This window comes from Alexandromys fortis, unplaced genomic scaffold (genome assembly GCF_014885135.2).
Source record: "Alexandromys fortis isolate MF-2015 unplaced genomic scaffold, M_Fortis_MF-2015_v1.1 scaffold_85, whole genome shotgun sequence".
Lineage (NCBI taxonomy): Eukaryota > Metazoa > Chordata > Mammalia > Rodentia > Cricetidae > Alexandromys > Alexandromys fortis.
This window is the reverse complement of record NW_026067975.1, coordinates 312,988-324,201: the sequence shown is the minus strand read 5'-3', so window position 1 is coordinate 324,201 and position 11,214 is coordinate 312,988.

Genomic DNA, 11,214 nt, shown 5'->3' with positions numbered 1-11,214 from the left:
CCCGTAATTGCACAGACAGCTAATTGGGCAATTGTTCTCAGTTTTTCATTTCTGTTCTTTTGCCACTTAGTGTTTCTATGTACAAGTGTACACAGTAGCACTCGTACACCCCCACACGCATGCACAGGCACCCACGCAGAGTCATTCACAAGATGGGCCAAGTTGATAGCTCTGTGGATACCAAGGACTAGCTCCAAGAGGAGCTCAGCCTCAGTGCTGGACCATTTGGTAGAGACTGATTCGTCAGCATCATCGCCCCTGATGGGCAGCCTTTGATGCTCCCACATTCCCTCCTCTCAGACCAAGGATGCTCATAAGGGTCAAGATATTAGGAAGCCTACACACACACACACACACACACACACACACACACACACCACACACTGACAGCAGGGGTCACTGTGTGACTCCCTTACTTACCTGGGAAAGTTCAATGTGGCTCTTTTTTACATGTTTAGATTCAGAAGCTGGCAGCCAGAATAGATATCTATCTTTTTTTCCCAACCTTACCCCTCACAGACAGAAAACACAAATGTTGCCACCTGACGGACAATGGCCTGGACTGTGAAGAGATGCTCCGATTCATTCCTGGCCCCTGTGGCCACACGCATGGCACCTGACCTGGAACTTAGAGAGCTGAGTTCCCTGTGTCGCTGTACTAGTTACACAAAACATTTATTTCTTATATTTATTTGTGGGTCCTGGTGTGCCAGCACAGCCCTGCGGAGGCGCCTCAGAGTATACGCAGAGGTGGATGAAAACTGCCAGGCGTTAATCCTGCTAATCTCTGGCCTCCCGAGACTGAACGTGGGTCCTAGGTTTGGCAGAGCCTTTACCAGTGGACCTGTCTCTCCAGCTCTCATTTTTGTTTTCAAAATACCAATCTTGGGAAAGTTCCTGCTTTGCTGGGCCTGGGGAGCATTCCTGCTTTGCTGGGCCTGGGGAGCATTCCTGCATTGCTGGGCCTGGGGAGCATTCCTGCATTGCTGGGCCTGGGGAGCATTCCTGCATTGCTGGGCCTGGGGAGCATTCCTGCATTGCTGGGCCTAGGGAGCATTCCTGCATGGTGTTAAATGCGCTCCAGAGGAAACGTTTCTAGCAAAGCCCGGCACAAGTTGTTCTTCCTAAAAGAGTGGGGGAAACTGGTTCTCTCATCTTAATTACTGTTTAAAATCTAAATTGCTGCTCCAATAAACTGGACATCATCATTGATGCACTCAACTTGTGTTCCAGCCCAGGGCAGATGGTTAATTCTGCTGCTGAATGGAGCAGAAATCCAGACATGAAAGATTGGAAGAGAGCCTGTCGCTCTGAGAGGGAAGGGCAGCCATATTTCCATCTCAGATGATAGACACCATTCTGACCCCTCAGCGCTGTGAGCCTTTTTTTTTTTTTTTTTTTTTTTTTTTTTTTAGCACAAAACCCCTCCTTGGTTCTGCTTTCCTGACAACTGTCTAATCGTGTTCCAGTCATAGACATTACAGCAGAGTCTTCTTGTTTCTCACATACCAAATAAGATAATGCACAGGGAAGTCAGGTTCGGGGAACAATAATTGAATTGTTAGACTCCCACAGGCGGTGCGATCACGAGGCCTGTTGGAGGCTAGGCTTGTGGGCGGAGGGGGCCTTCAACCTGCCACATCTCCAAGTAAATTTGTCCTCAACCCACAGCCTGGCCATCAATAAAAAGCAAGGCTAATTTTTAAGAGCTTAACACAAAGCCACTGGGGAGGAATCTGACTTTTATCAAGTCTCTCTCACAGGCATTATCTTATCAGATCCCCACTGTGGGCTGTAGTGTGTGACGTTCCATTAATATTTCGTGGGCAGGGGCCCTGAGGGAGGGACGAGAGACAGTTACCACAGCACGTCCAGTCAGTGAGGTGCTGGGTCCCTTCTCTTGCACAGCTGCCTTTTGCTTTTCAAAACAATCCACCTGCCACAACCCTGATGTCCCATTGGCTACCTCCACAGCTGATCACGGTCACACCAGGCTAACGCAACCATGCGGCAACATCTCCAACACGTGAGACTGGAGGGCAGGGCCAAGGCCGAGCAAGCAGCCTGGTACTCGGCCTGCAGCCAGAACAGCTCAGTCTCACTCCTGTGGCCTTTTTCATCCTTCAGTGCCCTGGGCACCTCCAGAACCTCTGGCTGGAGTGGGTTAGACGCAGATGCAAGCTTTCTGTTCTGTTTCATTTTGTTTACACAAAGGCAGAGTTTCTTATTTTTAAAAGTAAGAGGCTGGGGTTGCATCTCGGAGGACTGGGGGATCGAATTCGATCAAAATACAATGTATGAAATTCTCAAAGAACTTCTACAGCTTTTTAAAAAAATAAGAGGCTGGGGAGAGGTTTTCAGTGGGTAGTGACGCTTCTGTGCAAACATGAGGACCCGAGTTGACATCTCCAATACTCAGTCAAAAGTGAACGCAGCAGCCTAAGAGTCTGCCATCCCAGTGCTGGGGTGGGGAAGGAAGAGAAGGTGAAAGGGAGCCGTGCACAGGCAGACCCTGGAAGCTTGACAGTCAGTCACTGTAGCTGGCATTGCTATATTGCCTCTCCCCGGTCACTCTCCCCATCTTTGATGCCCCCTGGCTTCTACTGTCTTGGCCAAATCTGCCTCACACCCACAGGACATTCTGCATGCTTGAGTGTCAGACTTCTTTCATAAGGTCGTCACTCACAGTGGGCCCGGGGGTCCACCTGGCTTTCATATGATCTCATCACACACAATTCCCTGAAAGGGTCCCAGTTCCACATAGAGGTCGTATTCTGAGATACTGGGAAGTCAAACTTCAACACGTGTGCTTTGTGTGGGTTGGGGGCAGTGAAACCCATGGAAAGCACCAGAAGATTGGTATAAGTCAAATCATGCCCTTACTGTTTTTCAGGTCACTGGTTTGGAGGTGGGCATGTCACTTACAAATAGCCAATGAGCCCAGAGAAATCCTTCCAGAACATTCTGGGGGAATCATTGCATGCAATGGTTCTATGTCCAGATGAGCTGACAACCATTTTATATTGGCAGGATGGTGATTTCACACAAACTTCAGGAGAGGCTCTCAGGTTCCTAAAGAGAAAGTCAAGAAGTCGGGCTTCTTCCTCAAAGTTCTGTCAAGCACGGGTGTGAGATCTGGAACTCCTTCAGCCCTTATGGGATCCTGAGGATAGCCAGCACCCAGGCACACACAGAAGAAACTCACAGAGCAGCCACACCCTATTGCACGCCTTGTAGTTCCCCGCTTCTCACGAGGAACCTGGGAAGAGGGTTCATCAATCACAACCTGCAGGTGGAGAAACCGAGGCACACGGAAGCTCACGAAATCTGCTTACCAGAACACAATGCTGCAGAAAGCACTTGGCATCACAGCAGAAGGGCACTGGCTGAAGTAGGTCACCTTCTGCCTGCAGAGGTGAACGGCTCATCCCAGGGGAAACTGCTCAGGCCCCTGTTTTCAAGGATGGATCTTGGAGGCTGAGACCACAGGGCTGCCCGTGATGCTCTGCCATGTCCTCACCCATGGCAGGTGCTTCTGCTCAGTGGAGGCCAAGAGACAGCAAGGAGATCCGTGTAGCCAGCCGTGCCCTTGCATCCTAGCCATGTCCTGGCACACAGTGTGCACTGGTGCCAGCTGTCAAGTCGCAGAGACCAGACAGGAGTCCCCGGGGATGCACAGAGAAGAAGAAGAGAATGCAGAAGACAGGCCCTGCCTGCTCCTGTCGGCTGAGCTTGACCCCAGGATGCGACTTCACTCATTCTGAGAAGCACACTTGCGCACCTTTCTAAAATATTGGCCACTCCAAGGAGGCAGCTGAAGGTAGATTTTTGTTTCAGTTGTCTTAGCATCTAAGCTTATAAACGTCGTGGAACACCTTTCTTTGGAAATCAGGATGCCAGGAAGACTGGATAGAGACCGTCATTATTCACTGCTGGGGACTGGTGTGTGTGCAGGAGATGGAGCTGAGTGCTCTGAGTGCTCAGGCAGTGCCCTGGGAAACGATGGTCCTTTGAAAAGGCACAGTGCTCAGACACGCCCCACCACGTCCAGCGGTGCTTTTCTGGGACCATCCTGATTTCATTGTTCTCCTGCCACACCCGGCACAAGTCCACCTTTCCATTGAAGGCTGGCCACAGTCCAGTCTCCTGGCCCTGCCCCTGGCTCCTTCCTACAAGCGGCCGTGTAAGTCTGTTTGCTGAGCTCTGCTGTTTCTTCTCTCCTCTGTGGGACCCCAGAATGAACCTGCTGAAACCAGTTCCCATGGCAATCACTGCCGTCGCTCTTTAAAAATAATAATAATAATTCATACAGAGTCTGGAGAGATGGCTCAGCAGTTTGGAGCACTGTGTGCTCCTTCAGAGGATCCGGGTTCAGTTGTTAGCACCGTGGTGATTAACAACCATCTGGAACTCCAATTCCAGGGAGTCCAACATCTTCTTCCGGCTTCTGTGGGCACTGCATGCATGTGGAAAAGGTTTCGGGGGGAACAGAATATCTGGGTATTCTCAGGCATCACCTTCCAGATACTTATCACTCGTAAAAGACAAAATAACGACCTAGGCATGAGGGGGCATGCCTATAATTCCAGCTCTCAGTAGAATAAGGCAGGAGGATTTTGTGTTCAAAACCAGCCCAGGATATATAGTGAAGCCTTCTCTCAGAAACCTAAAAAAGGAATCAAAAGAAAAGAAGGAATGGGCAGGCTGGAGCGATGGCTCAGTGGTTAAGAGCACGGACTGTTCTTCCAGAGGACCCAGGTTCAATTCCCAGCACCCACATGGCAGCTCACAACTGTCTGTAACTCCAAGATCTGACAGCTTCACACAGACATACAAGCAGGCAAACACTAAAGCAAATAAAATAAAAATAAATATTTTTTTTAAAAAAAAAGACACAAGAGAGAAAGAAAGAAAGAAGAAAAAGTTGTAGCTTCAGAAACCTCCTTAACCAAGTGATCAAATTTAAGCAGCACAAGGAACAAGAGCCTTTCGGGTGACACCATTGTGACATTCCCATCCAACCCAGCACCTCAGTCAGACAGGAAACAAACACCCAATAAACCCCCAAGTTATTGTTATTCCCCAATGAAGTTGACTGATGGTCTTTAAAAGTGCCAAAGCCAAGAGAAGACTGAGGAATTGGTTCCCAGAGGGGGCAGCCTCGAGAGCCAAGGTGGCTGACTTAGCTCAAGAGCATTGCCAAGGAGAACTGTTGAAATTCAAATGAGGGCAGTAGTGTAGCTGCGGGACTAATTGCAGTAACGGTAACATTGCTGTTCTCGGCACTGTGCTAGGACTGTGGTAGGTATTACATTAACATTCGGGGGAGCTGTGCGTTTATGAAGATTGCTTGATATTAATATTAATTGATATTAATTAACGATTTATTAATATTCACTAACTTTTCTGTGAGTCAAAAACCATCCCCAAAGAAAAAGTTAAAAAAAAAAAAAACAACCCACAACTCTAGGTTCAAGTGAAGCCGACACCAAAGGCCTGGGGGGTCTAGGTAGGTCTTGCCTGCCTCCTCCGCCTCCTCGATGGCTACCTAGATGTCTGGAAGGTCGTCCGTCAGGGCGCATCACTTTTTAGGATTTTCAGTTTTTAAATTTCAGAGAAATTTATGCTGCATGCTAACCATTGTCCTCCTCACACGGAGCTGTAGCTAAGCTTTTCTGTACGCAAAGGTCCCACGGGTCATGCCACAGACATTTATGGAGCCTTTTCTGTATTCAGGCTCCCAACAGATACCCAGGTTAGGTACTAGATACGGATGACAAGACTTCTGTCTTCCTGGAGATCAGAAATAGCTGTCTGTCTTAATATAATGATAACACTAGTTTTTTTTTTCTTTTTCTTTTGGTTTTTCAAGACAGGGTTTCTCTGTGTAGCTTTGGAGCCTATTCTGGAACTCACTCTGTAGACCACCAGGCTGGTCTCAAACTAACAGAGATCCGCCTGTCTCTGCTTCCTTAGTGCTGGGACTAAAGGAGTGCGCCACCTAGCGATAACACTGCTTTCCTAGTGCTACTCCCTACAGCAGACACAGTCAAGGTGCAAAGGAGAAGGAAATTCCTAGTGCCATTTGGGGAAGGACCCTCTATAGAGAAGCTTCTGGAAGTTCCATGAAGCATGGCCCCGGGTCAACAGGAGAAGGCAGTAGACCTACTGAAAGGACCCTATTCATGAACTAAATAAAACAGACATGACCTGGAAGGCCTTGGCTGTGCGGCAGCTGCTGTTCCTGAAACTCTGTAAGTGTGCTAACTCATCACGAACCCCCAAAGAGAAGATACTTTAGTAACAGCGGAAACTGAGGCATTGAGTTTATGGTACAGTTGGGCCACAGAGCTGGGTGGTTTGGTGCCAGAGTCTATGCATGTCAACTTCTGATCTCTGATGCCTCTTTTAGAGCTGTAAGGTGACATGCGGGCACCAGGAAAGGAGGAGGGAGCCACAGGGCCGCGGTTCAGCCCCATGGAAAGAGCGACGCAGAGAGGTGAACAGGTATTATCCACATGTCTACGCTGTTTTCCTCAGACTTGTCTCTTAAGATTCACTCTTCCGATATGCCTTCCTGCTCCTGTTAGAAGTGAGGGTGCGTAGAGAGGTCAGACGTTATGCAATTCTATTTGCAGGTGAGGCTGGATTTTTCTGGTTTATGGAGAGCCTTCCGTTTGGCAGCCTTCTGCTCTGGGTCTTATCCCTAGCTGAGCATGCGCTGGCTCCCTCTCTCCCACTTACCCTCTCCCTCCCTCACCCTCCCTTTTCCTTTCCCCAGCTCTGCCTCCCTCTCGCACACTAAGTTAATTATTTAATGCCCATAATATATATCTTGAGGATGGCATTTTGCAGCACTGAGCTTTAAACAGTGCGTGTTTAAATACATTTAATCCAATGAATATTTCAAGGTAATTAATCTCCACAGGGTGAAAGAATGCTCAGGTTTCCCAGCACATCATAATACATTGGAATCAGCTGAGGGAATGATCTGCAGACTCCGCAGTGGGTTCAAAAAGATTGGCTTAAAGACCTTTAGTGATGACTCCCCGGTGTTAACTAGCGAATACGTTGCTGAAGAGAAGGGTTAAGGCGCCGCCTAGTGGTTGATAGTGTCTGTGCAAGGAGAGAACTTGCTAGCCTTTGGGGACATGCAGGCTAACTTGTTCGAGTCTTGAGGGGGTACTGTTTTGATTTTGGAGAGGAATGCCCTACAAATGTGTAAATGCACACGCACGCCTACACTCACATGCCTAGAGACACAGTCATGCGTCACATGGAATTCTGTCGGCTAAATAAACTCATCCTTATATGTGTTGCTGCTTGTGAGTGGGTGGGACAAGAGAGGGGGAGAATTTCCATGGGTATGCAGGAGGGATGCTGCCTGGATCCTGTAACCTTTCTGTGAGGTGTCATCATAACCAAGTCTGGATTTTTGTTTGAAGATATTTTCAACATCTCGTATTTGCTGTAGTAGTGATAGCTGCCATTAACTAAAGACCCACACAGCCATATCCTGATGTGTGCACACACTTACGAACACAACCCTATTATAGTTGGTTTTAATGACAACTTGCCATAAATAAGAACTACCTGAGTAAGAAACCGCACTTGACGAGCTGGCTTAGTTGTCTTAATTGATGTGGGAAAACCCGCCCAGATTGTGAATCCATCTAGTAGCAACCCAAATGAAAACTGGGTGGCTTTGGGATACCCTCTCGCCTTTTGCTCTCATGGCCGTCCCTCTTGCTGAGCTGCTGATTTTGTCCCCTTGCTGACACGGATGATTTTTTTTTAAAGATATTTATTATGTATAGTGTTCTGTCTGCATATATGCCTGCAGGCCAGAAGAGGGCGCCAGATCTCATTAGCTCAATAGGGATGTTTGCTGGGAATTGAACTTAGGACCTCTGGAAGAGTTGCCAGTCCTCTTAACTGCTGAGCTACCTCTCCAGCCCCAAGGATGATCCTTTCACTGATTTCAGAACCAGCATTTCCATTTATCCATCATAGACTAAGGACCGGTGGCTCTCAAAGAACTGTGTCTCTCTCTCTCTCTCTCTCTCTCTCTCTCTCTCTCTCTCTCTCTCTCTCTCTCTCTTTTATGCCAGTTTGGAACTTCTGAGGCACGCGGCCTTGTAGTCTGAGCGATAACTGGATTGTCACCCTCTCTGATGACAAACAGCTGCTGTGGGATGACTTGCCTGCCGAGCTGCCCAGCCTAAAGGACCAGGCAACTACAAGGTTCTCAGCCTCCCAGGTGCAATGCCGCAGTTATTGCTGTGTTAGTGTGTGCGCGTGCTTGAGTGTGTGTATTTATACATATGTACATATTCATCCCACTGGTTCTGTTCCTCTAGAGGACCCTGGCTAATGGAAACCCCATCTAACCTTGTCAGTCCTGGGAGAGATTAGTGTTTATTCCATATTGGCGACAAAGAAAGCCGAGTCTCGCCTGGGGTCACATAGCTTGTCAGAATCAGGTGTGCTGGCTCCTGAACCGACCTTGCTAGTCTTCCTATGACACTACCTTATGTCACATTCATGGAGGGAACTTAGCAGGGCTAGCAGTGTCAAATCAACTGGTGGCCTTTACCCACCTACTAGGTTGTGGTACTGTGCTTGGCACTGTCGGGGACAAACACACAAGCCATGATGCCTAGTCCAAGATTGTGAAGGCTTTTCTTTAAAGCTAGGCATGGTGATACACATTGGTAACCCCAGTTCTCAGAAAGCAGAGGCAGGAGGATTGCTGCAACTTCAAAATAAACCTAGTCTATATAATGAGTCCCAAGCCAGTCAGGGCTACATAATAAGACTGTCTCAAAAAGCAAAACAAAATTAAACAAACAAACACAAAATCCTTATTGGGTTCTTACATATTATACACAGCGACTTCACTTTCCAGATCTTTAAAAATACAGATAACTGGAAAAAAATAGTTAAGCTGGCAGAGCAACAATTTCTTAAAAAGATTTATTTATTTATTATATGTACTGTATTCTGACAGTGTGTATACCTGCAGGCCAGAAGAGGGCGCCAGATTTCATTACAGATGGTTGTGAGCCATGTGATTACTGGGAATTGAACTCAGGACCTGCGGAAGAACAGCCAGATGAGGGTCCCAGCCTAAAGGACCAAGCAACTACAAGGTTCTCAGCCTCCCAGGTGCAATCCTGCAGTTATTGCTGTGTAGTGTGTGTGCGTGTGTGAGTGCATGTATGTGTGGTGCTCTTAACCTCTGAGCCACAAGCATGGATGATGATGCGCTATGACTAGCCCAAGGCTTGGGATGGCTCAGTGGGTAAGGGTCTCCCGGTACCAACAGCTCTGACTTTCCTGCCCTCCTGATCCTAGGGGTCAGGGAGAGCTTCAGGACCTAGAATCCATCAGATCATGCAAATGCTCAGACCAGTCCGAAGAATACCTAGACGGGACTGTGATGGGGGGACATTCAGTGACACATCCGCTCTGTGGCTGTGGTAAAGCCATGCATGAAACACAGCACTGCACGTGACAACTGGAGAGTCTGTCAGAGGACAGAAAGGGATGACGACTGGATACACTGAGGGAAAGGAAGGGTATCTCCCAGGCATTAGTCTAGAAGCTGAGACAGGAAGGTTGCGGGTTCGAGTCCTTAGTGGGATCCTGTTTCAAAATAGAAATAAATGTAGGACTGGGGGCATAGCTCAGTGGCAGAGTGCTCACCTGGCATGAGGTTCTGGGTTCATTCCCCAATACAGCCAACAAACAAGCAAAATGGGAACATGTAACTTTTAGTGGGAACACTGGTTTGAATGGAGCTTCGAGCTTAATAGTATTGTCAATGTCTGTCTCCTAGTTCTTAACGTCCCTGTTGATTCAAGATGTTAGGGCTGAAGGTGCATGGAGACTGTATCTTTTGCTTTTTCTGCTAAGTCTGAAAGTAGTTCCCAGGGACCCCTACAGTAGCATCTAACTGACATCTCTTTAATGGCCAGCAGCTAGCCAGGTCACAGTTTCTATCCTCTTGTCACTTCCTGCAGTGTGTGACGTCCCACAATTGTTTTCGCCGAGCATGGCTGTCTGGCGATTCCAGGCTGTTACCGGTACCCACAGGCCATCGCTTCTCATTGCTGAGTCGTGTTCTGTGGTGTGGATGCCTTCAACCGAGTCACTGCTCACCAGCAGAAGGACAGCTGGGCTGTCTGCAGGCCTCTCCACTATTAGGAACAACGATGTTATAATCATGAACTATGGGTTTTTACACATAGTTCCATTTATCCAAGAGAGAGACCCAGAAGCAGGATTGCTGAGTTTTACAATAGCTTCATGCCTTCTTTAAAAAAAAGAAAATGTTGAACTGATTTCCACGATTTGCATCGTTACCGGCTGCAAGTGAGTAATTGTGGCTCCAGATCCTGGCCAGCGCGTTAGCTGTGCTGATCAGTATGCGTTGTTTCCCCCAATGGCTAATAATGTTGAACATCGTTTCATATGCTCATTTGCATTTCTGCATATTCTCTTTGATGGTTCATCTCTTTATGTCTTTTGCCCATTTTCTAACCAGATTGTCTGCCTCACTACCGAATCTGGAGCAGCCTGCACACATCCTAGATACTTGTCCTTTTGGGGATTGTGGTATGCAAATATGACTTACTATTTCGGCTTTAAAGATATTTTTATTTTAAAATTAAAATATAATTACATCATTCCCTCCTTTTCTTCCTTCCCCTCTAACATTCCTGAGGCTCCCCTGTGCTCTCTTTCAAATTTACGGCCTCTATTTCTTTGCTGTTACATGTATGTGTGTGTATATATGTCACTAAGTATCTAAACACAACCTGCTAAATCATACTTGTATGTGTATGATTTCAGGGCTGACTACTTGGCGTTGGATATATTGATATTGGATTTTGAAAAGGTATACATTAAGGTAAATGAGTCCACAATAAAAGTGCTCCAAATTCATATTTGATCAGCTCTGATAAAATGTTTGAAGAACTGCGCCGTTACATCTAAGTGATTCTATTTACATGGGGTTGTTTGTAGTCTTGCCATCCTCATGGTAACTCTGTGGGTTTTGTCACTGGCTGGAGATTTCCCAAGACCTGGCTCTTCGTCTCACCGATACCCTCTGTTCTCACTGATCTCCCCTATTTTCTGCTCTTCATTGCCTCGGTGTCTGCTCTTCGGATTTCTTTCTTCTGCTTATTTGGGATTTTGTTTGCTCTT